The 25163-nt window shown below is 50.1% G+C and overlaps 1 protein-coding gene across 1 annotated transcript in view; it reads right to left on the bottom strand.

Moving 5' to 3' along the window:
• LOC135183788 (fibronectin type-III domain-containing protein 3a-like) overlaps positions 1-24687 on the bottom strand; it is a 63652-nt gene extending 38965 nt beyond the window's left edge. Inside the window, exons 1-2 of the mRNA XM_064158991.1 lie at positions 24565-24687; positions 17181-17265 (exon numbers count right to left, since the gene is read on the bottom strand). The gene's annotated coding sequence lies outside the window, so the exon portion shown is untranslated. The remainder of the gene's footprint in view (positions 1-17180; positions 17266-24564) is intronic.
• Positions 24688-25163: the final 476 nt, after the last annotated feature.

The raw sequence follows: 25163 nt of genomic DNA, 5'->3' as shown, positions 1-25163 counted from the left end.
TCCAGAACCCAAGATTTAAGCCAAAGAATTCACATCCTACGTGCACATTTCACTCCCTGTGAGGATCAGAATCACAGAGTGTCAGGGGTTGGGAGGGACCTCAAAAGATCATCCAGTCCAACCCTCCTGCCAGAGCAGGAGCACCTAAAGCAGGTCACACAGGGACACATCTAGGCAGGTCCTGAAAGTCTCCAGAGGAGGAGACTCCACAACCTCTCTGGGCAGCCTGCTCCAGGGCTCTACAACCCTCACAGGGAAAAAGTTTCCCCTCCTGTTCCCATGGCACCTCCTCTGCTCCAGCTTGCACCAACTGCCCCTTGTCCTGTCACTGGACATCTCTGAGCAGAGCCTGGCCCTGTCCTCCTGCCACTCACCCTTCTATAAGCTTGACTGAGGTCACCCCTCAGTCTCCTCTAAGCTAAAGAGACTCAGCACCCTCAGCCTTTTCCAGATGTCATCAATACAGAAGTCACCTTGGACCAAAAGCTGAAGGCAAGACAAGAGAGTGCAGCCTTTTGCCCAGAAGGCTTTTCACTGAGCACAAAAGTGCTGTGCAGTTTTAGGCTGCCACTGAATGATCTGTAATTACAGAAAGGCAAGACACAGTCCAAATGTTAGTGAATTTTCAGTGCAGAGTTAATTCAGCATCCATAAAAAGCACAAGATAACAGGATACAGGAAATGCTGACATTTCCTGCCTTCCCCATTACCTCCTAGAAACCCAGGCAGAAGGCAAAGTGTGGTTGGGGACAGTCCAATTCACTAAGCTCAACAGCAAAATGAAACAGAAAAAACATTTCCCCTACTCAGATCTGTGCAAGAACTGAGTCAATCTATCTACAAAGCCAAATCCTCACTCAGTTCTCTTTGACTACTGTGAAAGTTACTGTCTACAACTACCTGAAGGGGCATTGTAGCCAGGTGGGGGGTGGCCTCTTCTCCCAGGCACCCAGCAATAGAACAAGGGGACACAGTCTCAAGTTGTGCCAGGGTAGGTATAGGCTGGATATTAGGAAGAAGTTCTTCACAGAGAGAGTGATTGGCATTGGAATGTGCTGCCCAGGGAGGTGGTGGAGGCATCATCCCTGGGGGTCTTCAAGAAAAGACTGGATGAGGCACTTAGTGCCATGGTCTAGTTGATTGGTTAGGGCTGGGTGCTAGGTTGGACTGGATGAGCTTGGAGGTCTCTTCCAACCTGGTTGATTCTATGATTCTAAGTCATTCCTGCTCTAGGGTAGGCTGTCCCTGCCCATGGCAGGGGGGTTGGCACTAGATGATCCTTGTGGTCCCTTCCAACCCTGACTGATTCTATAGGAATGGTTTAGGTTGGAATGAGCTTTGATGTTCACCTAGGTCCAACTCTCTCTTGCCATGGGTAAGGACAGCTCCTACCAGCCCAGGTTGCTCAAGGCCACATCCAAAACCTGGCTTGGAACACTTCCAGTGTTGAAGCCTCCACGAGTTCTCTGGAAGACCTGTTCCAGTGCCTCATCACCCTCATGGTGAAGAATTTAATCCTAATGACTCAAATAGATGATACTGTTTGGAAGAGAAAGAGGCAAAGTCCTGATTAATTATGCACTTTTAGGACTGAATCTTCAGCAGATTAGAAGCAGCAGCAGGAGAAATGTCACAGTCTGACTGGTCTAATTTCTTCTGGTGTTAACTCTTGCTCAGTTTTGGGTCCCTCACTAGAAGGGCAATGTGGTGTTGGGAGTGTGTCCAGAGAAGGGCAATAAAGCCAGAAGACAGGTCTTACAAACAGCAGCTGCCAAGGGAATTTGGGTTGTTTGGCCCAGAGAAAAGGAGGCTGAGGAGAGAGCTTTTTGCCCTCTGTAACCACCTGAAAAGAGGTTGGAGCAAGGTGGGAATTGGTCTCCTTTCTAAAGTAACAAGTAACAGGATGAGAGGAAATGGCTTCAAATTGCACCACGGGAGGTTTAGGTTGGGTATTAGAAGAAACTTCTTCACTGAAAGGGTTCTCAAACCCCAGAACAGGCTGCCCAAGGAGGTGACTGAGTGCCCACATCCCTGGAGATTTCTTAGGAGACACAGAGATGTGGTGCTGAGGGACCTAGGCTAGCCCCAGACTGGGGAGAGTTAGAGAACATCTGGACTCCATCCTACAGGTCTTTTGCAACTGAATGGATTCCATATTCTGTCCTCCTTGCTTGCAAAAGTGTGTCAAACTAGCACAATCACACAGCCACAAACCAGAGCCTAACCACCCACCCAGGAATGCCAAAGAAAGAAACCTGCTTGCTCCACACCAGCAGCTTTCCCAGGCTGCTCTGGTAACAGTTTTCAGAGGCCAAACAGAATCAAGCAACCAGGTTGGAAGAGACCTCCAAGCTCATCCAGGTCAACCTAGCACCCAGCCCTAGAAAGTCAACCAGACCATGGCACTAAGTGCCCCAGCCAGGCTTGGCTTCAACACCTCCAGGGATGGTGACTCCACCACCTCCCTGGGCAGCCCATTCCAATGCCAATCACTCTCTCTGCCAACAACTTCCTCCTAACATCCAGCCTAGACCTCCCCAGGCACAACTTGAGACTGTGTCCCCTTGTTCTGTTGCTGCCTGCCTGGCAACAGAGCCCAACCCCACCTGGCTACAGCCTCCCTTCAGGTAGCTGTAGCCAGCAATGAGCTCTGCCCTGAGCCTCCTCTTCTGTGCAGGTGCAAGGGCTTGACAAGACTTCCAAAGGTTAAATTTGTATCAGGCCTGCCTGACCTAGGTCTACTTAACTACCTGAGCATAAAAGAACCTTCCCTCCTAGCTGACAGGTTTTTAGTTAGCCCTGCCAAGGCAAACAAGCACTCCTGATTGCACCATGTCAAGGCCTCTTGTAGCTGGACAATCCTAAAGGGCTCATCCAGCCAGAATGGTTCTGAGGGGTGAAAGGTTTAAATGAAAAAAGGGAGAGCCAGAGTAGATAGAAAGAAGAAGTTTATGCTGGAGGTGATGAGACACTGCCAAAGGATGTCTAGAGGGGTTAGAGAGGGATTTTGTAATGCTAGGATGAAGGGAAAGAGCTTTGAGCTGGAAGAGAGGAGATTGAGACTGGAGATTGGGATGAAATTCTTTCCAGTGAGGGTGGTGGAACACTGGAACAGGCTGCCCAGGGAGGCTCTGGATGCCTCCTCTCTGGAGGTGTTCAAGGCCAGGGTGGACTTGATCTTAAATGTCTTCCCCAGTCTAAACAATTCTATGATTCTATGAACAGGCTGGCAGCTGCCACAAGTGCTGTGCCCCAGCGCTCAGGGGAGGCCCAGTCCTGTTCAGTATCTTCACTGATGCTCTGGATGAGGGGATTGAGGCCAGCATCAGTAAGTTTGCAGATGACACCAAGTTGGGAGCAGGTGTGGAGCTGTTAGAGGGCAGCAGGGTTCTGCAGATGGACCTAGATAGGCTGGAGAGATGGGCACAGTCCAGTGCCAGGTTATGCACTTTGGCCAAAACAACCCCAAGCAGCACTACAGGCTGGGGACAGAGTGGCTGAGAGCAGCCAGGCAGAGAGGGACCTGGGGGTGCTGGTCGATGGCAGCTGAGCATGAACCAGCAGTGTGTCCAGATAGCCAAGAAGGTCAATAGCATCCTGGGCTGGCTCAGGAGCAGTGTGGCCAGTAGGATGTGGGAGGTTATTCTGCCCCTGTGCTTAGCACTGCTCAGGCCTCACCTTGAGTACTGTGTAATTCTGGGCTCCTCAGTTCATGAGATGTTGAGGTGCTGGAAGGTGTCCAGAGAAGGGCAGCAAGGCTGGGAAGGGTCCCGGAGCACAGCCCTGTGAGGAGAGGCTGAGGCAGCTGGGGGTGTGCAGCCTGCAGAAGAGGAGGCTCAGGGCAGAGCTCATTGCTGGCTACAAGTACCTGAAGGGAGGCTGCAGCCAGGTGGGGTTGGGCTCTGCTGCCAGGCAAGCAGCAACAGAAGAAGGGGACACAGTCTCAAGTTGTGCCTGGGGAGGTCTAGGCTGGATGTGAGGAGGAAGTTGTTGTCAGAGAGAGTGATTGCATTGGAATGGGTTGCCCAGGGAGATGGTGGAGTCGCCATGCCTGGAGGTTGGATGAGGCTGGATGAGGCACTTAGTGCCACGAGTTAGTTAATTAGAAGGGTTAGGTGACAGGTTGGACTGGATGATCTTAGAGGTCTTTCCCAACCTGGTTAACTCTGTGATTCTGCAGCACTCCTCTAGGGAAGCTGGAAGAAGTAAGAGTGAGGCATTTAGGGAGGAATTGCCATAAGCTGCAGGGGTAATTTCTGGAGACCCCAGCACTGGAGGTGTTCATAGCCAGGTCAGATGGGACCTGGTCTAGCATAAGGCATCCCTGCCCATGGCAGGGGGTGGGTAGAACGAGATGAAACTGAAGGTCCCTTCCAGCCTGAACCATGATTCTTATGATTCCTAAGAAATTCACAGCAGAAACAGGCTGAGCTCCTGACTGCTTGCAGAGCTGATTTAAGGCAGAGACTTGTAAAAAGCTGAACTTTTGGTAATTTCACAGCACGTAAAGAGAAGAGAAAACTCAACTGAATTCCTGCTTTGGTATCCGTCCCTGTTTTGTAAGCGCACTGCAGCAACCCAACACCCTGCTGATGTCACAGCACATGGTTAATCATGCTCAGCCATAGTCAAAAAGAGGCAACATTTTCCACTGACACTCTCCCACTACAAAGGCTTCTAAGAAAACCAGCAACTCTTCACCAGCAGCCTTCCAGAAAACAATTACGGCACACAGCGCCTGGGCCTGACCTCACTTCCTGACATAGTAAAAGTGCCGAGGCTCTGGAAGGCTCAAACATTGGCCTTCCCTTTGCTCCAGCCCAAATTCTTCCCCAGCACTGCTGCACTCACCCTGGCCACCAGCCAGCTGCTGAGCATTCGCACTGAACTCAGCCTCCACTGATTCATGTCTGCTCCTGCCTCAGCCCGGGAAGCTGGGCTCTGGCTTACACAAGCCCCAGCTATTGTGGCCCTATACAATGGGACCAGCACAGCCAAGGTGGGTGGTTGAAGTCTAAATGATACTAGATCATCATTCCTTAAGTCTGGAAAGCATCATGGATTCTCAGGAGGCATTCTGAACTGCAGACTGAAAATAGCCCCCCCATAGTCGGCATCAGCGAGGCTGCACCTTCAGCAGAGGATTCAGTTTTGGGCCTCTCATTATCAGGGAATCAGGCAGGGTTGGAAGGGAGCACAGTGACCACAGAATCATAGAATCACCCACGTTGGAAGAGAGCTCCAAGCTCATCCAGGTCAACCTAGCACCCAGCCCTGGCCAATCAACTAAGTGCCCCAGCCAGGCTTGGCTTCAACACCTTCAGGCACAGCAACTCCACCACCTCCCTGGGCAGCCCATTCCAATGCCAATCACTCTCTCTGACAACAACTTCCTCCTAACATCCAGCCTAGACCTGCCCTGGCACAGCTTGAGGCTGTGTCCCCTTCTTCTGTTGCTGCTTGCCTGGCAGAGGAGACCAACCCCACCTGGCTACAGCCTCCCTTCAGGCAGCTGCAGACAGCAATGAGCTCTGCCCTGAGCCTCCTTTGCTGCAGGCTGCACACCCCCAGCTGCCTCAGCCTCTCCTCACAGGGCTGTGCTCCAGGCCCCTCCCCAGCCTTGCTGCCCCTCTCTCAACACCTTCCAGCACCTCAACATCTCTCTCAAGTTGATCATCTAGTTCCAAGCCCACTGCCATGGGCACGGACACCTCACACTAGATCAGGCTGTCCACAGCCTCATTCAGCCTGGCTTTAAACACTTCCAGGGATGAGGCTTCCACAACCTCCCTGGGCAACCTGTGCAAGGCTCTCACCACCCTCACTGCAAACAACTTCCTCCTAACATCTGGTTTGAATCTCCCCTCTGCCAGTTTAAACTCATTACCCCTTGCCCTGTCATTACAAGACCTTGCAAATAGTCCCTCCTCAGCCTTCCTGTAGGCTCCTTTCAGATACTGGAAGGTCTCCTCCAAGCCTTCTCTTCTCCAGGCTGCACAGCCCCAGCTCTCTCAGTCTGTCCTCATAGCAGAGCTCCTGCAGCCCTCTTAGCATCTCGGTGGCCTCCTCTGGGCTGGCCCCAACAGTTCCATGTCCTGCTCGTGTTGGGAGCTCCAGAAGCTGAAAACATTCCATAAACACTAAAAAAGGTCCCCTGAGTTTATAATGCTGCCCCCCAGAAGCTACCACAAAGTCTGTATTTAGGAAGAGTTTGATTCAACATGAGAAAGTTCCTATTCCAGGAAGCTTTACTACTTAAGTGAAGACTTCCCCCTCCTCCTTTTTAAATAGAGTCTGTTTGAGTTTGACAGAACAGAACAATGTGTCCAGGAGCAGAGAGGAAGTCTGATGGAGGGCTAGAAATTCAGCTTGGACTTCCTGATTTCTAGGTGCAGAGCCTTGTGCAACCTTCCAGCCTCATCAGAAGTCTACGCAGGAAGCAAACTACTCCAACATTGCTACTTATTAAGAGCAGCAGTGTATAAAACCTTAGAGCTTTAATGATAGCTTTTCATGCTAGCAGAATTACTAATGAGTGCTATGCATTGACTGTGAGGGAAGCTGGAGATGGGTAGGTTCAGGCTGGATGTGAGGAGGAAGTTGGTGAGCATGAGAGTGGAGAGAGGCTGGAAGGGGTTGCCCAGGGAGGTGGTTGAGGCCCCGTCCCTGGAGGTGTTTAAGGCCAGGCTGGCTGAGGCTATGGGCAGCCTGCTTTAGGGTAGGGTGTCCCTGCCCGTGGCAGGGGGGTTGGAACTGGAGGATCCCTGTGGTCCCTTCCAACCCTGACTGATTCTATGACAGAATGGTTTGGGTTGGAAGAGACCTGCAAAGGTCACCCAGTCCAATGCCTCTACAGTCAGCAGGGACATCCTCCACCAGAGCAGGATGCTCAGAGCCTTGTCAAGCCTCACCTTGAATAGCTCCAATGATGGGGCCTCTACTACCTCCCTGGGCAACCTGTTGCAGTGTTGCACCACCCTGATAGTGCACAACTTGTTCCTAACATCCAATCTAAACCTCCTCTGATTTCAAACCATTGTCCCATGTCCTGTTGTTGTAGGCCTTTGGGAACAGTCCCTCTGCAGCCTTCTTGAAGGCCCCATTCAGGTACTGGAAGGTATTTTATCCTGGATGATAAACAGATATGACTTAACCTTGAAATTGTTATTCTTACACATAATTCTTACAGAACCTTTGAGTTCTTTCAGCTGTTTTGATCTGTTTGAAGTAAATTTCCTTGGGTGGTTCATAGCTTTTGTTTTTTTTGAGCCTGACTTTTGAGTCTCTACAACAGCTGTGAGGATCTGTTGGTAACTTCTGTATCTGCTCTGCTCTCACTGCAAACCATTGTTCCTTGCCCTGTCCCTGCAGGCCTTTCCAAACAGTCCCTCTGCAGCTTTCTTGTAGCCCTTCAGGTACCAGAAAACAGCTGTTAAGATGTTCCTGAAGCCTTCTCTTCTCCAGGCTGATCAGCCCCAGCTCTCTCAGCTTGCCTTCATAAGATGTGCTCCAGCCCTTGAATCATCTTTGTGGTCCTTTCCTAGACCTGCTCAAACAGTCTCATGTCCTCCTTTTGTGGGCTGGACACAGCACTCCAGGTGGGTTTTCATGAGACTGGAGCTGAGGGGCAGAATCCATTCCTTGAGCTGCTGCTGACACTGCTTTTTATAGAGCCTAGGACACAGCTGGGCTTTCTGGGCCACAGGTGCACACTGCTGGCTCATGCTGAACCTCTCCTCAGCCAGAGCCCCCAAGCCCTTCCCCTCAGGACTGCTCTTCATGCATTCTCTACTGGGCCTGTGTTCGTGCCTGGGATTGCCCCAGTCCAGGTGCAGCACTTTGCACGTGGTGGTGTTGAACTTGATGAGGCCAGCACTGGCCCACCTCTGAAGGCTGTGAAGGTCCCTCTGGATGACATCCCTTCCCTCCAGCAGGCCACCTGCACCACACAGCTTGGTGTTGGCAGCAAACTCCATGAAGGTGCCTTGATCCCACTGTCTGTGCCACTGGCAATGTCTCCAGAGCTCTGGAGACTAAAGCTTCTGAGAACTTTAAACACATTCCAACTCATCAGTTCAGTTCTGCAACAGAGATCACACCATTTGCAGGTTGGAAAAGACCTTCAAGGTCATTGAGCCCAACCTATCACCACAATGATGAGCAAGAGGTCAAAAGGATGGGGCCAGTGGTGCCCAGTGATAGGGCGAGGGGCACAAAAAGGTTCCACCTGACCATGAAGAAACTTCTTTGCTGGGAGGGTGCTGGAGCCCTGGAGCAGGCTGCTCAGAGAGCTTGTGGAGTCTCCTTCTCTGCAGATTCCAAACCCAGGTTGGACATTGTGATCCCAGGCAAGCTGCTGTGAGTGCAGAGAAGGGTGATGAAGCTGCTGAGAGGCCTGGAACACAAGGCCTATGAGGAGAGGCTGAGGGAGCAGGAGATGTTTAGCCGGGAGAAAAGAAGGCTCAGGGGTGACCTCACTGCTGGCTACAACTACCTAAAGGGAGGCTGTAACCAGGTGGGGTTGGGCTCTTCTGCTAGACAACCAGCAACAAAACAAGGGGACACAGTCTCAAGTTGTGCCAGGGCAGGTCTAGGCTGGATGTTAGGAGGAAGTTGTTGGCAGAGAGAGTGATTGGCATTGGAATGGGCTGCCCAGGGAGGTGGTGGAGTCGCCGTGCCTGGAGGTGTTGAAGCCAAGCCTGGCTGGGGCACTTAGTGCCATGGTCTGGTTGACTGGACAGGGCTGGGTGCTAGGTTGGTCTGGATGAGCTTGGAGGTCTCTTCCAACCTCGTTGATTCTATGATTCTATTCCAGGGCTCTGGGTGATTCTGATCTCCAAAGATTGCTACAAAGGACAACACCAGACCAAACCAAAAGCCCTCCTCAATCCCAGGCTCATCAAGAAGACTCACCCTTACTCAGAACTCTAAAACACCCTCCTTCCTCCAGACTTGAAACCATGTCCCCCAGAATCCTGACAGAGGGAACATTCTGGAGAAGAGATAGAAGCTACCCTGTCCCCCAGAAGGTGGGTGATTTGTTTCATATAAACAGTGTTAACGAGGTGTTTAAGCCTAAAATAGTTCCCCTCTGCCTCAGGACCACCCAGGAGATGTGGTGAGGTGGATTGGTTTATTTTAGCAAAGATGAAGGGAACGAGAGACTTAACAAAATCAGACTTGAACAGAAGCTCAGTTACAACTTCAGCTCTGAAGAGACCACCCCCACCCCCACCATCACTCCATAAAAGTCATCTGTTCAAAACTCAAATGTATGTTTGGATTTAAAAAGGTTGGAAATCATTTCTAAACGACACCCAAGTGAGTTTGGCTGCAGCATCTTGTGTGAAGCTTGGCTTCTAGCCAGGAGGGCACCACAGCTTCCATGCTGAAAATGCTCTTCGTGGCTTACCCAGCACAAATGTGCTCAGTCAAACAGTTTTCAGGTCATTTTGACCCAGGTGTTGCTGGAACATCACAGTTTTGACCTAGGTGAGGTTTGGGATCCAAGTGAAACAAAAGGAAACAAACCCAACCTCAACAAAACAGTCACACTGCAGCACTCCACTGGGTTTTCACACCCTGTGCCAGGTGTTTTCTGCTAGGCAGCATTTCCCCCCTCTCTGCTGACATCTAAAAAAGTGAGAATTCCAACACATAGAATGGTTTAGGTTGGAAGGGAGCTCAAAGCTCAGCCAGTTCAACCCCCTGCCATAGGCAGGGACACCTCCCACTAGAACAGGTTGCTCAAGGCCTCATTCAACTTCCAGGGAGGTTGTGGAGCACAGAAGTGAGCCTGCAGTGTGAGTGCAGCCCAGACACAACCCTGTGCTGGGCTGCAGCAGGAGCAGTGTGGGCAGCAGGGCAAGGGAGGGGATTCTGCCCTTTAGCTCTGTGCTCCTCAGACCCCAACTGCAGTCCTGGGTGCAGTTCTGGAGCCCCCAGCACAAGCAGGACATGGAACTGTTGGAGTGAGTCCAGAGGAGGCCACCAAGATGCTCAGAGGGTTGCAGCAGCTCTGCTCTGAGGAAAGGCTGAGTGAGTTGGGGCTCTGCAGCCTGGAGAAGGCTTTGAGGAGACCTTGGAGTGACCTTGCAGTATCTGAAGGGTGGGACTCTTGACAAGGTCTGTAATGACAGGAGGAGAAGGAATGGGTTTGAACTGGCAGAGGGGAGATTTGAAATACATATTAGGAAAGGATTCTTTGCAGTGAGGGTGGTGAGACACTGGCACAGGTTGCTCAGGTGGGTTGTGGAGCACAGAATGTGATCAAAGATCAAATTCTGTGGTCAGCAATCTCCCTGGAGGTGTTCAAGGCCAGCTTGGATGAGGCACTGATCGACCTGTTCTAGAGGGAGATGTCCCTGCCTATGGCAGGAGGCGGGAGTGGATGATCTTTGAGGTCCCTTTCAACCTAAACCATTCTATGATTAATGCTCATCTCTCAGGGTGCTGAGACCTGATTGTCCCCTTGAAGGTGACTGAGAGAAATGCCTCCTATCACAGCCTTCAAAATAGCCCTGAAATTGCAGAGAAACAGCAGCTCAAATATACTGAGACACACAAGAGCTATGACATAAGTGATAATATCAACCTTCATCCTCTCTTACCAACCAGGATCAGGTTCCTGATGTGACTGTGCCAGGAAAGCAGTTAAAAAAAAATTTGCTCTTCTCCACCCTCAAACAGAAACTGCCCAAACAACCACCCACAGCACTTTGGAATTATTCTCTAGCCTGAATACACTCCCTCCAAATTTGAGAGCTCTACTCCTCAGGGACAAAAAAGGCAAAGGCAGAGTCTGGAGGGTGGTGCTCATCCTACAGGACTAGATGCATTTTCCCAGTGACTGCACAACTCCTTGGTGCTCTTTGCAACAGGAGAAACTCCAGTTAAGAGCTGTGAGCTGAGCAGAAAGCATCTGTCAGTGGCCAGAGCACAGGAGAGAGCTGACTTGATCTGAGCTGTTCTTTACACAATATTCTCATTGGTCACTTCAGGGCCATGTCTGTCCTCTTAATTCTTCATTTATGAGGCCTGGAAAGTTTGCATTCAGTTTCTAGCATGCAAACATGGCATTACACTTAGGTAAATATTTTCCTTCCCTGTTTTAGTTATTTTATGCCTTTGCTCTTATTGCCAGAAAAGCAGAATCATATCCCAAGCACTTCTGTGCTGCTGCCTATGTGAACTGCCCCATAAACCAAAACCAAGTTGTCCCTGGAAGATCTGATTCCAGCTTCTAGAAGCACTGAAGACAACAGAACACCTCAAAGGACTGACCCTTTAAAAAGCAACAGGATCAAGATAATTTCCAGCTGCAGCAATGGTGTTTCAAACAAAACAAAACAATTAAAACTAAATAACCCAAATGCTTCATTCCACAATTTGGCCCCAAGCTCATTTGCTCATTTTAATGTCCCAAAGCTACACAAAGCATGAAATTTCCAAGCTTGTATGGGATAAAAAGAAGTGAATGATCTTTCAATCAATGCAGTGTAACAATGTCTTTGCTTTAAGTACAGTTTTCTAAGTGTGAAATTGTGATCTATGAATTTCCAAGCACTGCTCTGATGTTCAAACCTTGAAGGAACTCTGTTTATTTACACATTAACAACTGGAGGATTTGAAAGGGACCTACAGGACAGATGGAAAAGGGACTTCTTACAAAGGCATGTAGGGACAGGAGGAGGGGTAATGGCTTCAAACTGGAAGGAGCTTGATTTAGACCAGACATTAGGAATAATTCTTGCCCATGAGGGTGGTGAGGGACTGGAACAGGTTGTCCAGAGAAGTTGTGAAAGGTCCAAGTATGGAAGTGTTCAAAGCCAGGTTGGATCATAGAATCAACCAGGTTGGAAGAGACCTCAAAGATCATCCAGTCCAACCTGTCCCCCAGCCCTATCCAGTCAACCAGACCATGGCACTAAGTGCCTCATCCAAGCTTTTCTTGAAGACCTCTAGGGACAGTGCCTCCACCACCTCCCTGGGCAGCCCATTCCAATGCCAATCACTCTCTCTGCCAACAACTTCCTCCTAACACCCAGCCTAGACCTCCCCCAGCACAACTTGAGACTGGGTCCCCTGGTTCTAACGGTGGTTGCCTGGGAGAAGAGACCAACCCCACCTGGCTACAATGGGGACTTGAGTAACTTGGTCTAGTAGGAGGTGTCCCTGTTCATGGCAGTGGAGTTGGAACTAGACTGGGAGCTGGAATCCTGTGACAGGCTGAAGGAGCTGGCATTGTTCAGCCTGGAGAAGAGGAGGCTGCAGGGAGACCTAACAGTGGCCTGACAGTACCTGAAAGGGGCTGCAAGAAGGCTGCAGAGGGACTGTTTGCAAAGGCCTGCAGGGATAGGATGAGGGGCAAAGGATTGAAGTTAGAGGAAAAGAGATTTAGATTGGATGTTAGAAACAAGTTCTTTGCTATGAGGATGGTGGAACATTGGAGCAGGTAGCCTGGGAAAGTAGTTGAGACCTCATCCCTGGAGTTATTCAAGGTCAGGCTCAACAATGCTCTGAGCAGCCTGCTCCAGTGGAGGATGTCCCTGCTGACTGCAGGGGAGTTGGACTGGATGACCTTTAGAGGTCACTTCCAACCCAAACTATTCTGGTTTGGGTTAGAAGTCAACCAGACCAAACTGGTCTAGTTGACTGGATAGGGATGGGTGATAGGTTGGGCTGGATAAGCTTGGAGGTCTCTTCCAACCTGGATGACTCTACACCCAGGGAAGCAGTTGTGGCTCCATCTTGGAGCTATTCAAGGTCAGGCTTTACAGGGCTTTGAGCAACATGGTCTAGTGAAGGATGTCCCTGCTGAGTGCAAGGAGGTTGGGACTGGAAGACCTTTAGAAGTTTCTTCCAACCCAAACCATTCTGTGACTCCATGAACTTCTACACCCAAATGTCTACCTAAATCACTCAGAAATTACGGCAGCAAGATGCACAAAGATCTATGCAAATAGCCCAATACTGGAGTTCTGGACTGCAACTCCAAAAAACCAAAGTCTGACTCAAGCCACCAGAAAGTGCTGAAACAACAACATAAAAAACAACAAACCAAAGTAAAACACCAAAAAAAAAGGAGAAAGGAAAAGCCTACAGAGAACAAAAGCAGCGATGGTGTCCTCCCAGGAGGTGCAGCCATGATGTTAACAGTGGTAAAGAGCAGCTGGAAAGCCCATGGTATTCCTCTGAAAATAAAACACACAGCTGTAGAGAGACAGTCCTGGACTGTCTGAAGACCACAAACCCTTCTACAGATCTGAAAATGTATCTTGTGATATTTGCAGCAACAGCCACAGGGAAACTTTTAACTGTTCAGCAAACAGGCAGCTGGAGTTTACACCTTGGAGTAACTACAGATCTGACCAGATGGAGCAAAATGTTTCAAACCATGCCAAGACTTACAAGATGGGAACTGCAAGTTTCTACAGGGAGCTGCATGTGCTGTACAGGTCTGAAACTGGGCTTAAGTATCTGGATAACCAAGCAGACTTCGTCCCTATGGGGCAAATGTGGTCTTGAAATGGAGTATAAAACTGAATCCCTTAGAATCATAGAATTGGTTGGAAGAGACCTCCAAGCTCATCCAGCCCAACCTATCAGCCAGCCCTATCCAATCACCTAGATCACGGCATTAAGTACCTTCAGGAGTGGATTCAGCTCTGGGCCTCTCACTCAAAGAATCAGTCAGGTTGGAAGAGACCTCCAAGCTCAGCCAGACCAACCTAGCACCCAGCCCTAGACAATCAACCAGACCATGGCACTAAGTGCCCCAGCCAGGCTTGGCTTCAACACCTCCAGGCACAGCAACTCCACCACCTCCTTGGGCAGCCCATTCAAATGCCAATCTCTCTGCCAACAACTTCCTCCTAACATCCAGCCTAGAGCTCCCCTGGCACAACTTGAGACTGTGTCCTCTTGTTCTGTTGCTGCTAGCCTAGCAAAGGAGACCAACTCCCCACCTGACTACAGCCTCCTTTCCTTTTGTGATACTCCCCACTCCCCCAGAAGAAACATGCCCCTGTGTTTACCAAACCTTTCAATGTCAGGGGAAAAAATGTCTCAAAACCTACAAACAAATCAAAGAAGAGAAGGCTACCACAAAATCAACAGGTATTCCATAGCACCTGGCTCACTTGAGTTTCCTCCCTGTCATGAGGAGTGCCTTATAGTGAGGAATAATGATCTCAGTGATTAGAAAAGCTTTTCTTCTAAGCTTCAAGTAAGAGCTGGCTGCATCCCAGCCCAAGTGCCAACTTTACACAAGCTTGGCTGATTTACTGTGCCCTGCATGATGCATTTCCTGACACTAAATGTGCCACACAGATATCAGTTTGCTAAGCCCAAGGAAACCTCCTGGGACTACGCCAGGGAAGCACCGAATCTCCAACGTTTTAGGTGCCAGAGCTGGGTACTGCCTGTCCTAAATTAAGCTAGAGAGCATTATGGGACAGCAGGCAGATGCACAAAGTTGGTGCAGCTGGTATGATAGCATCAAGATGGGATCCAAGAGTTATTTTCCAGATGCTTGCATTCCAAATCTTGAACAATATTTACTTAAAACATGACTAAGAGAGAGCAATCACACAGGTTATTAAAATCAAGAGGAACAAAACTATTCCCAGGAAAGGCTCCCTGCCACGACCACAAACTGCTCAGAGCAGTCAGCTGCCATCTAAGCCAACACAGCACAAGTGAAACCAGGACCTCTCAAGATGAACACGAGCAGGAGTCTGCTTTCTGTAGGCACCAGGGAAGCAGAAGCTGATTTTCCACCAGCTCCCATTCGGTCTGCAGCGTTTGATGTGTCCTGTCCATCTATCGACACCAACAAGCTTTGTAATTTAAGAACTCTCTCAAACCAGGACTTCAAAACCAAGCACAATAAAGAAAAATCCTCTGAAAGCAAAGGAGGGCTTCAAATTCTATGAGATTATGCAAACTTCAAGCAAGGAAGAATTATGATGATACACAAACTGGAGCCTGTTTGCCTTGAGCAACATGAGAAGAGGCTCAGGCTGTAACGCTTTAGCTGCACGGCGGATCAATTAGGCCAGTTAAAACAGGTTACACTCCAACCAAGGGCTAAAACACACCAATAAACTGCTTAAATTACCACATCTGAGCAGGCTCATGGTAACAGACCATGTGCATTTTGTTTAGTTCATGGAAAACACGAGGTGAAATGCAAGGATGAGATCATACACATGGGGTTTAAGCAAGCACAGCTCGCCCAGCGCTGTGTCAGGCCAGGGACACACACTGGAACTGTTTACCACTGTTCAGCTGGTGCATGGGAACACACCAGAAGAATCTGCTCCTGTAGCCAAGCTCTAAATATTTATTGGTAAATCAGTTAACTTGTAATGAGTTTGGGGATGTAAACACAGCTTTACACAGGAGCAGAAGTGGTGACTGTCACAGGTTGGAAGGATCCAAAGATGGTAGCTGATGTATCAGTTTAGAAACACTGAATTGTTTAGGTGAGAAAAGACCTCCAAGACCATCAAGCCCAACCACCTACCTAACACTTACATGTCTGCTGCACCACATCTACACTGCTTTTAAATCCCAACACTGATGGTGTCTCCACCGCTGTCCTGGGAAGTTACCCTTTGCACTCATGAGGCTGTATCTCAAATATTGAGTCCAGCTTTGGGGACCTCACTCACTACAAGGACAGTGAAGTGCTGGAGCTGACCCAGAGAAGAGCAGAGAAGCTTGTGAAGGGTCTGGAGCATGACTCTTGTGAAGAGCAACTGAGGGAGCTGGAGTTGTTCAGCCTGAAGAAAAGCAGGCTAGGGAGAGACCCTCTCACTCTTTACAATCACCCAAAAGGAGGTTGGAGTGAGGTCAGTGTTGGTCTCTTCTTCCTAGTAACAAGTGACAGGACAAGAGGAAGTAACCTCAAGCTGCAGAGGAGGTTAAGGGTGGACATGAAAAACAATTTCTTTCCCAAATGGTTGTCAAGGTCTGGAACAGGCTCCCCAGAGAAGTGGTTGTATCACCATCCCTGGAGGGGCTTACAAGATGTGTAGATGTGATGCTGAGGGTCATGGTTTAGTGGTGGGACTGGCACTGCTGGGTTAATGGTTGGACTTGACAATCTTAAAAGCCTTCTCCAACCTTGATGAGTCTATGACCAGAAAAGAATTCACAGGAACCTTCACTTAAGAAGCACAGAAAGTTGGAGACCTCCTGCTCTCACAAGTGCTATGCTGACAACAGTTTTCCAATGCATTTCTTTCTGCCTTCCAAGGAGGTCAGTTCCAGAGGCTGATAGATTCCATGACTGAGCAGCTCAATTCCATGAGCTCCAACTAAAAACAAGCTGAGGCCACCTAGCTGGTCATTTATCAGTATACTGCTGCCATCCACTTGAGCTGTTTTCTACACTTCACTAAACCCAGGATTTATTTTCCTTATGCAAAGGCCAATTAATACAAAGCTTCCAGCTGTGTGTTGAGGAGAGTCAGAAAGGAAAGTGAAAATAAAAATGAGCTTGGAAATTTTGGGTTCCTGAGATAAGAGAGGTTCAAACAGTCCTTCCTTTCTTTTTCCATTGATAAGTTATCCAACATTTCTTCCAGGAAAAAGTATCCTAAATTTAGAATAACTAAGTCAAATATTTGATAGTCTGAAGGACATGAAGCTGATGGAGCAGGTCCACAGGAGGGCCATGAAAATGATCAGGGGATTGGAACACCTCTGCTACAAGGACAGGCTGAGGGAGCTGGCGTTGTTCAGCCTGGAGAAGAGAAGGTTCCAGACCTAAGAGCAGCCTGCCAGTATCTGAAGTGGGCTACAAGAAGGCTGCAAAGGGACTGTTTGCAAAGGCCTGCAGGGACAGGAAGACAGGCAATGGTTTGAAATGAGAGAAGATTGAGACTGGTTGTTAGGAACAAGTTCTGCACCAGGAGGCTGGTGGAAGACTGCAACATATTGCCCAGGGAGGTAGCTGAGACCCCATCCCTGGAGATACTCAAGGTGAGGCTCGACAGGGCTCTGGGCAACCTGATCTAGTTGATGATGCCCCTGATGAGTGCAGAGTGGGTTGGACTGGATGACCTTTGGAGGTCACTTCCAACCCAGAGCATTCTGTGATTCTTTCACTTTGCAGTGTTACTTAGAGACACAATGAGGGGAAATGCTTCACCTAAGCTATGCCCAATTACCGTTGACACTTTCCCGGCTGGAATCTGCTCCTGCTGATAAATGTTACCCGGGCAGCGCCTCCTGGACTGTCCCCCAGTCTTCTTTCTGCAGACAAGAGAAAAGAAGAGTCATTGTCTTTTAAATAACTTGGGAAGCATGAAGTCTAAATTAAAAAGAAAGCGAAGAAGATAACTAACACTCAACAAAGCAGCAAGAAGAGATCAGAGAACAGGCAGTCATTAGCTCCACCAGTATCAGCAAAGAAATCTCAAGGAAGAAACCACTGGGGAAGAACCAAGAGAACTTCTGCAGCCTTCTTGGGTACAGCTTGACAGCTGCACAAACACTGCACATACACTTAATGCCACATTAGCCACAGATACTCCACTGGCTTATCTATGATCTAATTAGTGCAAGGTAATTTGAGTGCTAGGAAGATGGTTCCTATATAAAGCTCATTCTGTGGTAATGAAGTGTATTTACTTAGTTACCTACTCTGCTCTATTGCTCTACAGAGTCACAGAATGGCTTGGATTGGAAGGGACCTTCTCAAGTCACCTAGTCCAAACCCCCTGCAGTCAGCAGGGACAGCTACAAGATAGAGCAGGTTGCTCAAAGCCCCAACCAACCTGACCTGGAATGCTTCCAGGGATGGGAATCTACCACCTCTCTGGACAACCTGGGCCAGGGTCTCACCACCCTCAGTGGAAAAAAAATTGCCTAAATCTCTCCTCTTAGTTTTAACCCATCACTCCCTGTGCTGTCACAACAGGCCATGACAAAACCTCTGTCCCCTCCTTTCTTTGAGCGCCGAAAAGCCACAAGGTCTGCTCAAGCCCTCTCCTCTCTAGGCTGAACAACCTCAACTCTCTCTGTCCATGTACACAGCAGAAGGGTTCCAGCCCTCCAGGCATGTTTGTGCCCTTCTCTGGAGCTGCTCCAACAGGTTAATGCCCTTCTTGGGCTCCAGATTCAGACATAATGTAACAGTACAATGAAAAAAAGAAAATCCATTTCCAAAAGCTATGTGAATGCATCCGGACTGAAATGCTCCTGAACACATTCATCCTCTGACAGGGCACACAGACAAAGTGGGCAATCTGGAAAACACAATCACAGGGCACTGCCACAGGGCAGCACAACTTTACTCTAGAAGCTGTTGTGCTAAAGCCGTTCCACCAGGAGAAGGTAACAAAGAGCTACAGGATGTTAAACTGAACGATGCAAAACCCATTAGCTTTCTGAAGCTACTACATTCAGTGCCAAGCTCTAGCTCCCAAGCCACTCACACACTGAGGATTACAAATTGTGCCGTTTGGGCTCTCCAAACTTGCAAAGTGTTTACAAATATCAGTCAATTCCCAATACAGTTTTGCTAAGGAGAAGGCAGAGGCAGGTGTGCTCTGCAGCTCTGCTGGCACGCTCCAAGCAAACACTGCCCTGCAGCTGGCTGAGGTAGTTAATAGACTGAGCTGGCTCACTGCACCAACCCAGCCAGCAGAAGCTCACAGCTTCCTCCAGCAAACACAGCAGATCTATTGTTATCTTCCCCAGAAAGGTGATACTGTCTGGAAGTTGCAGATGTTTCTTAAGTCACAGCCTAATAAATAGAATTGTAGAATCGTTTTGGTTGGAAGAGACCTTTAAGATCATCAGAGTCAACCCATTTTAAGTTCTTCAGCATGAGAGTGGTCAGACCATGGAAGAGGTTGCCCAGGGAGGTGGTGAAAGCCTCATCCCTGGAGGTGTTTAAGGTCAGGCTGGATGAGGCTCTGGACAGCCTGCTCTAGTGTGAGGTGTCCCTGCCCACAGCAGGGGGGTAGGAACTGACCGATCCTTGTGGTGCCTTCCAACTCTGACTGATTCTATGATTCTGTTGCATGATTATTTAAGTCTACCAAGACTGATGCTAAACCATGACCTTAGGGATAGGGATCCAATCACCTCCCTGGGGAGCCTGTTCCAGTGTTTGAGAACCCTTCCAGTTAAAAAAATTCTTCCAATACTCAACTTAAACCTCCCTTGGTGCAAGTTGAGGCCATTTCCTTTGGTCCTATCACTTGTTACCTGGAAGAAGAGACCAACGTCTACCTCACACCAACTTCCTTTCAGGGAGTTGCAGAGAGTGAGAAGATCTCCCTGAGCCCTCTTTTCTCCAGGCAAAGCCAGTTCCATCAGCAGACCTATTCTCTAGATCCTTCACCAGCTTCATGGCTCAAATGTTCCTCCTGAACTTATAATAAGATGGGGGGGGGGAGGAGGGAATACAAACCATCAGGCTGCAACGCTGGAATCTTGAGCAAATAGAGGCATTTTCCACATCAATCAAGATATTGGGAAGAACAGGAGATTTACATTGAGATTGGAACAGAGCTGAGGGCTCTGAGCCAGTGGCCTGCCTTTGCTGGTCACTACACAGAAAGGATTGTGTTAGCACCACTGAAAGAATAAATTATGGCTGCTTTTACAATAAGCTCTTGAAGAATGCAATAAAGAGTTCAGTGTGTGCCCTGTCTGCTCCTCACTCAGGAATCCAAAACTTTTCAGTTCAGGTCTGGCTCACAGCAAAGATAACAGCTGAAAACTAACCATCTTGACCTTGGGAAGAGCTTCCTGACAGCTTGCTAAAAACAGGTGGAAAGAAAGCAAAAACTCAATAATGAAAAGGTTACTTCTGAGAGTCTCCCAACCTTGAAACCAGAGCAGTAAGCAACTGCTGCTTTTAAACACCCAGAGCTCACCTCGTGATCCTCGTGAGGTACAGCAAAATCAGAAGTGAGAAATGCAATTCTCCTGCCTCCTGTCAGGGTTGGAAGGGACCTCAGGGATCATAGAATGGTTTAGGTTGGAAATGACCTCCAAGCTCAGACAGCTCCAACCTCTTGCCCTAGGCAGGGACACCTCCTGCTAGAACTCATCGCTCAAGGCCTCATCCAACCTGGTCTTGAACACCTCCAGGGAGGTTGCAGATCACAGAATGTGATCATGGATTCTGTGATCCACAATCTCCCTGGACAACCTGTGCAAGTGCCAAGAACATGTTTCTAATATCCAGTTTAAATTTCCCCTCTGCCAGTTTAAACCCATTAATCCTCATCCTGTCATTGCAAGACCTTGTCGACAGTCCCTCCCTGGCACTCCTGTAGGCTACCTTCAGATACTCCAAGGTCTCCTCAAAGCTTTCTCTTTTCCAGGCTGCAGAGTCTCAGTTCTTCCAGCCTGTCCTTATAGCAGGGTGCTCCTGCTCCAAATAGTTGGGGTTCCATTCAGTTCCAACCCTCCTGCCATGAGCAAGGACACTTTCCACTAGATCAGGCTGACCAGAACCACATCCAGCTTGACATTAAAAAACATCCAGGGATGGAGCTTCCACCACCTCCCTAGGCAGACTGTTCCAGTGTCCTTTATGGTGAAGAACTTGGAATCACAGAATCAACCCAGGTTGGAAGAGACCTCCAAACTCAGCCAGTCTAACCTAGCACCCAGCCCTATCCAGTCAACCAGACCATGGCACTAAGTGCCCCAGCCAGGCTTGGCTTCAACACCTCCAAACACGGTGACTCCACCACCTCCCTGGGCAGCCCATTCCAATGCCAATCACTCTCTCTGACAACAACTTCCTCCTAACATCCAGCCTAGATGTCCCCTGGCACAGCTTGAGACTATGCCCCCTTCTTCTGTTGCTGGTGCCTGGGAGAAGAGCCCAACCCCAGCTGGCTACAGCCTCCCTTCAGGTAGTTGTACACAGCAACTTCTCCCTAATGTCCTATCCAAATCCACCCTCCTCCAGCTTGGATCCATCCCCCCATATCCTTTCACCACCTGACACCCTAAAAACTTCCTCACCAGCTTTCTTGAAGGACCCTTTGGATATGGGAAGGCCACAATGAGGTGTCCTTGGAGCATTCTCCACTGAACAAGTCCAACTGTTCCAGCCTGCCTTCCTAGGAGAGATGCTCCAGCCCTAACAGAGAAGTTTTTTCAACTGCTTTCAGAGGTAAATTCAAAATTCTTCTTTGATGAAATGAAATTATGGCAGGAAATTAAGAAAATTTCTAACCAGGAAAGGCCTCCTGACACTATTTCATACCAGCCTGTGACTCTGATAAAGAATACTGTAAGAATGCCTCCCCAGTTGTTTATATGCCTAGAAGTTACAAGCTCCCTTAAACAAGAAGCCTAAATTGGGCACATAGCAGGGGTCATCAAATAAAAGTGACAGTTTTAGTCCTCCAAGCCTGAAACACTCATTTTAATTTGCTTGAAGTTCACCCAAAGGGATTAGAAGAAAAAAAGAAAACCTCTGTTTTAATAATGGGTATACAAATGAGTGCAAAAATACCTCCACAGTACTGCATTCCCAGGGGGAGCCCACCAAGGCTTGTGAGCAGACTGTTGGAAGGTTGACTCTTTGCACAGCACACACGAAGAAACCTCCTTTTTGCTGGTTTTGTTTTTGATTTTATGGACTCACTAAACCTTTCCTAAAAATAAACAGCAAAAAGATGAAAGGCTGGTGGCATGGGTGTGACAAGCCACACAAATCAACAGGCTGCAAACACTGGCCTCCAAAAAAACACCCAAACAAAAAGGCAGTTACAAGCCTCCTATAGGACGTTTAGAGGCAGCTTTGTTGCAGATTTGGTTTCAGTACATCAAAGAAAGATGCAGTTTGTGATCAAGGGTTGTGGCAGGAAACTCATTTGTGCAGACAAAGTTATCTTCCTTCTCTCTGAAGGTGGATACTCCAAGAGGGATTGTTTTAAACTCCTCTAACATCCAACGTCTCAAGAGCATTGGCAGGTAAAACACTGCAGTAAAATTAGCTACCTTATTTTACTCACCCCCCCCAAAAAAATGATCTGTCCTAATACAGGCTGCAGGATGGATTTGGGCAGATCCAAAGCCCCAAACGCTGCAATAATTCCATTTCATTGTCAAAGAGCTGCTTAATTGCAGCTAAGGCCAAGGTTTTGAACAACTTGCTGCAACAATACCGAGCCTACAACCAAGTGAACAACTTGTAAGAGCTTGCTCCAGGAGACATTTAAGACAGTCAATACAAGTCCTGTTTATTCAGATCACCCTATGAAGAATCACAAACTATGATCCAACATACCAGTGAACACCAAGCATGTTGCTTTCAACTCAGCTTTATGGAATATTAGATTTATTTGATCCTAGCTATGAACAAATTATTCCCAGACAACAACAGCATTCCAAAACTCGCAGAGATTTGGAAGGCAGCAAGATGAAAAGAGCTAAAAGAGAGGACAGTGTAATAGCTGGCTGGTTTTCAACAGGCATGAGCACACACTCAGAGCCTTGAGAAAGTCAACATCTTCCCTATTTTACCACCTTTTTCACATACAAATCACCAAAAACCCACCAAGGAAAGGAATGCAAGGGGGGGGAAGCTTCACTCCTTACAAAGACATTGAACAAAACACAAAGTACTCTCTTCTACACTCGGATATTAAGCTCCAAGGTCAATTTATTGGCTTAAAATACAGCGAGGGGATGCTTCCCCTGGTTAAAATGCTAATCTGAGTCTCAGGAAATCTAGATTCAATTCCCTGCCTGACCACATACTTCCTGTGTGACCTTGGGCCATAAATATTTCGGTGCCTCAGTCTTTCCATCTGTGACGGGAGATAGTATTTCCCTATTGAACTAAGTGCTGTAAAGATAAAGGCATTAGAAGAGCATCACGAACTGCAGACTGCAGGCATATATGCACAGGTGGCTACCAGAGAACTTAATCTGCAGCAGCAGGTGTGCCAATAGTCGCTACTAGCCATCAGGTAAAGCGAGGAAGGGCTGCGGGGGTTAAAATGCCCACGTCCTAGCTACCGAGGGACAGAAAAGAGGGGAAATCTTCAGAGAACGGATAGGAATTGGAAGCTCGGTGATGAAAATAATAAATTAGCTCTAGAGAAAATTTCCACCAGCCCAACAAGAAGCCCGAGAAGCAAGTTTTAACCGAGACAGAACTCGGAGAGCAGCTGAGAGAGCCGGCTGCTAGAGGAGGCAAATCCACCTGCCAGCAGGGCGTTATTACCCTGTTAGCTGGGACCATCTCGACGCACAAGCACCTCCAAAAACCCTCGCTAGCAGAGAGGCTGCCGAGGCTGCGGGGGTCTCCAATCCCTACAGCCTGACCCCCCCCTAAACCCTGGGTAGGAAAGCAACCGCGTTGCTGAAGTCAACAGCCTTTTGTAAGAGGCAGTAAATAGCACTGGGCTGAAAAGCAGTCACAGTAGGGTCCCTACCTTCGCTGCTGCCCCAAGGCAGAGGGGGACAAAGCGGGACGGGGGAGGGTAAAAGATGGTCACCACCCAAACAGTAGATGACAGGACTGACCTCCCCCTGCCCCGACCCCAGGAGGAGCTGGGGGAGGTGTCTGGTACTTGAGCTGCTGATCAGCCAAGGGGAACAACTAGAAGGCGACGTGGCATTTGCAGGCAGCAGCTCCGGCTGCCGAGGAGGGAGAACGCGGGGGGGGGGGAAGCTGGGGGGGAGGACACGACTTCAGATTTCGACTCCTTCTTCCCGAAGAAAGAGAGCGAAGAGGGGAGGGAGGCGGAAACGAGAGGGAAACGCAGAATTTGCGCTGGGAAGAGGGAACGGGAGGAGGGAAGGGGATCTCGCTGGCATGAACTCCGTGCAGGGAGGCACTGCGGGGCTGGCCGAAAGAGCCGGGATACTCCCGCGACCCCAACTCACCCCGCCCGCCCGGGCACTCTCCCGTCAGAATCGGCCCCGCCGCGCAACGCACCGACCCCGGCCCCTGAACCCCGGTGCCCCCCGCGCAGATCCCGGCACCGCGTCCTGCCTCCCCTCAGCCAGCCCCACACCCCAGGCACCCCACGCTCCCCCCAGCCTACCTCACACTCCAGACACTCCCTCACGCCGGGACGTCCCGGGCTCCACGCGTTCCCCCAAACCTGCCTCATACCTCGGGCACCCTGTCCGACACCCTCCCCGCGCCCCGGGATGCCGCTTCCTCCCCTCCACCGCTCCACACTTCGGCTCCCCCCTGCTCCACGCAGCTGCTCCCCGCTCCGTCCCACACGGCGGCTCCCCGCTGTCGTCCCCAGCCTCCTCGGCCGCCGTCCCACAGCCTGCCAACTTCTCCTGTCCCCCCTACCGCCACCCAGACCGGCTCCGCTCCCCACCGCGGGGCTCCGTTCCGCTCCCCGCCGCCAGCGGCGAGTCGAGCCGGCCGCCAGCTCCTGGCACTGCCCATCGCGCCTTGGGTGGGGAGCGCCGCTTTCCCCCGACCCGGCCCCGCCGCTCTCTTCCCTCCCTCCCTCCCGTTCGTCCTGCGGGGAACCGAGGGAGCCCACGGGGGGCAGTCCGCTTCCCGGGCCGCGTCGCGGTGGACCCCGCGGCAGCACTGACCGTACGCGGCACCGCAGCCCCTGCCTCAATCCCGGCGCTGCCGACCGCCAACCGACCGCTCCGCCATGATGGAATGCGGACACTGCGCCTGCGCCGCCGGCGGCCGGGGCGGGCGGGCGCGCCAAGCACGGCCCGGCCGATCTTCGGCTTCAGCCCCCCGCTCGCCGAAAAGAGGCGCGGGGGGGCGGCAGCGAGCCCGCAGGTGCCCGGTGGCACTCGGCTATGCGGGAGCAGGGGTCCGAGGGTCTTTGACGGCGAAGCAGGGCTGGGAGTGAGAGAAGGGAGAGAGACGTTCAGGGCAGAGGTGGCACCGAGTAGAGACAACGGTGCCACGGTGGCCGCAGTGAGTGGCCACCGTGGTGGGCACCCATCATCCCGCCGTAAAGGTGGCCTGAGAAGCACCGGGGCTGCCCCCCTGGCGCCCAGGAGCCGGTGCTGTGGCACCTGACGGCTGCTGCCTGTCACGCCTGCCGCTCGGCAGCAAATACGGGTGGCATCTGACAGTAAGTGTCTTGCCCGCACGCTGCTTGCCGTCCGGCGGCACAGCCAGCACCGTGGTCTGGGTCCTGCCCCCAACAGGCGCACCGGTGCCTGGCTGT

This window comes from Pogoniulus pusillus, chromosome 19, assembly GCF_015220805.1.
Source record: "Pogoniulus pusillus isolate bPogPus1 chromosome 19, bPogPus1.pri, whole genome shotgun sequence".
NCBI classification, from domain to species: domain Eukaryota; kingdom Metazoa; phylum Chordata; class Aves; order Piciformes; family Lybiidae; genus Pogoniulus; species Pogoniulus pusillus.
This window is presented reverse-complemented; position numbering and strand designations above follow the sequence as displayed.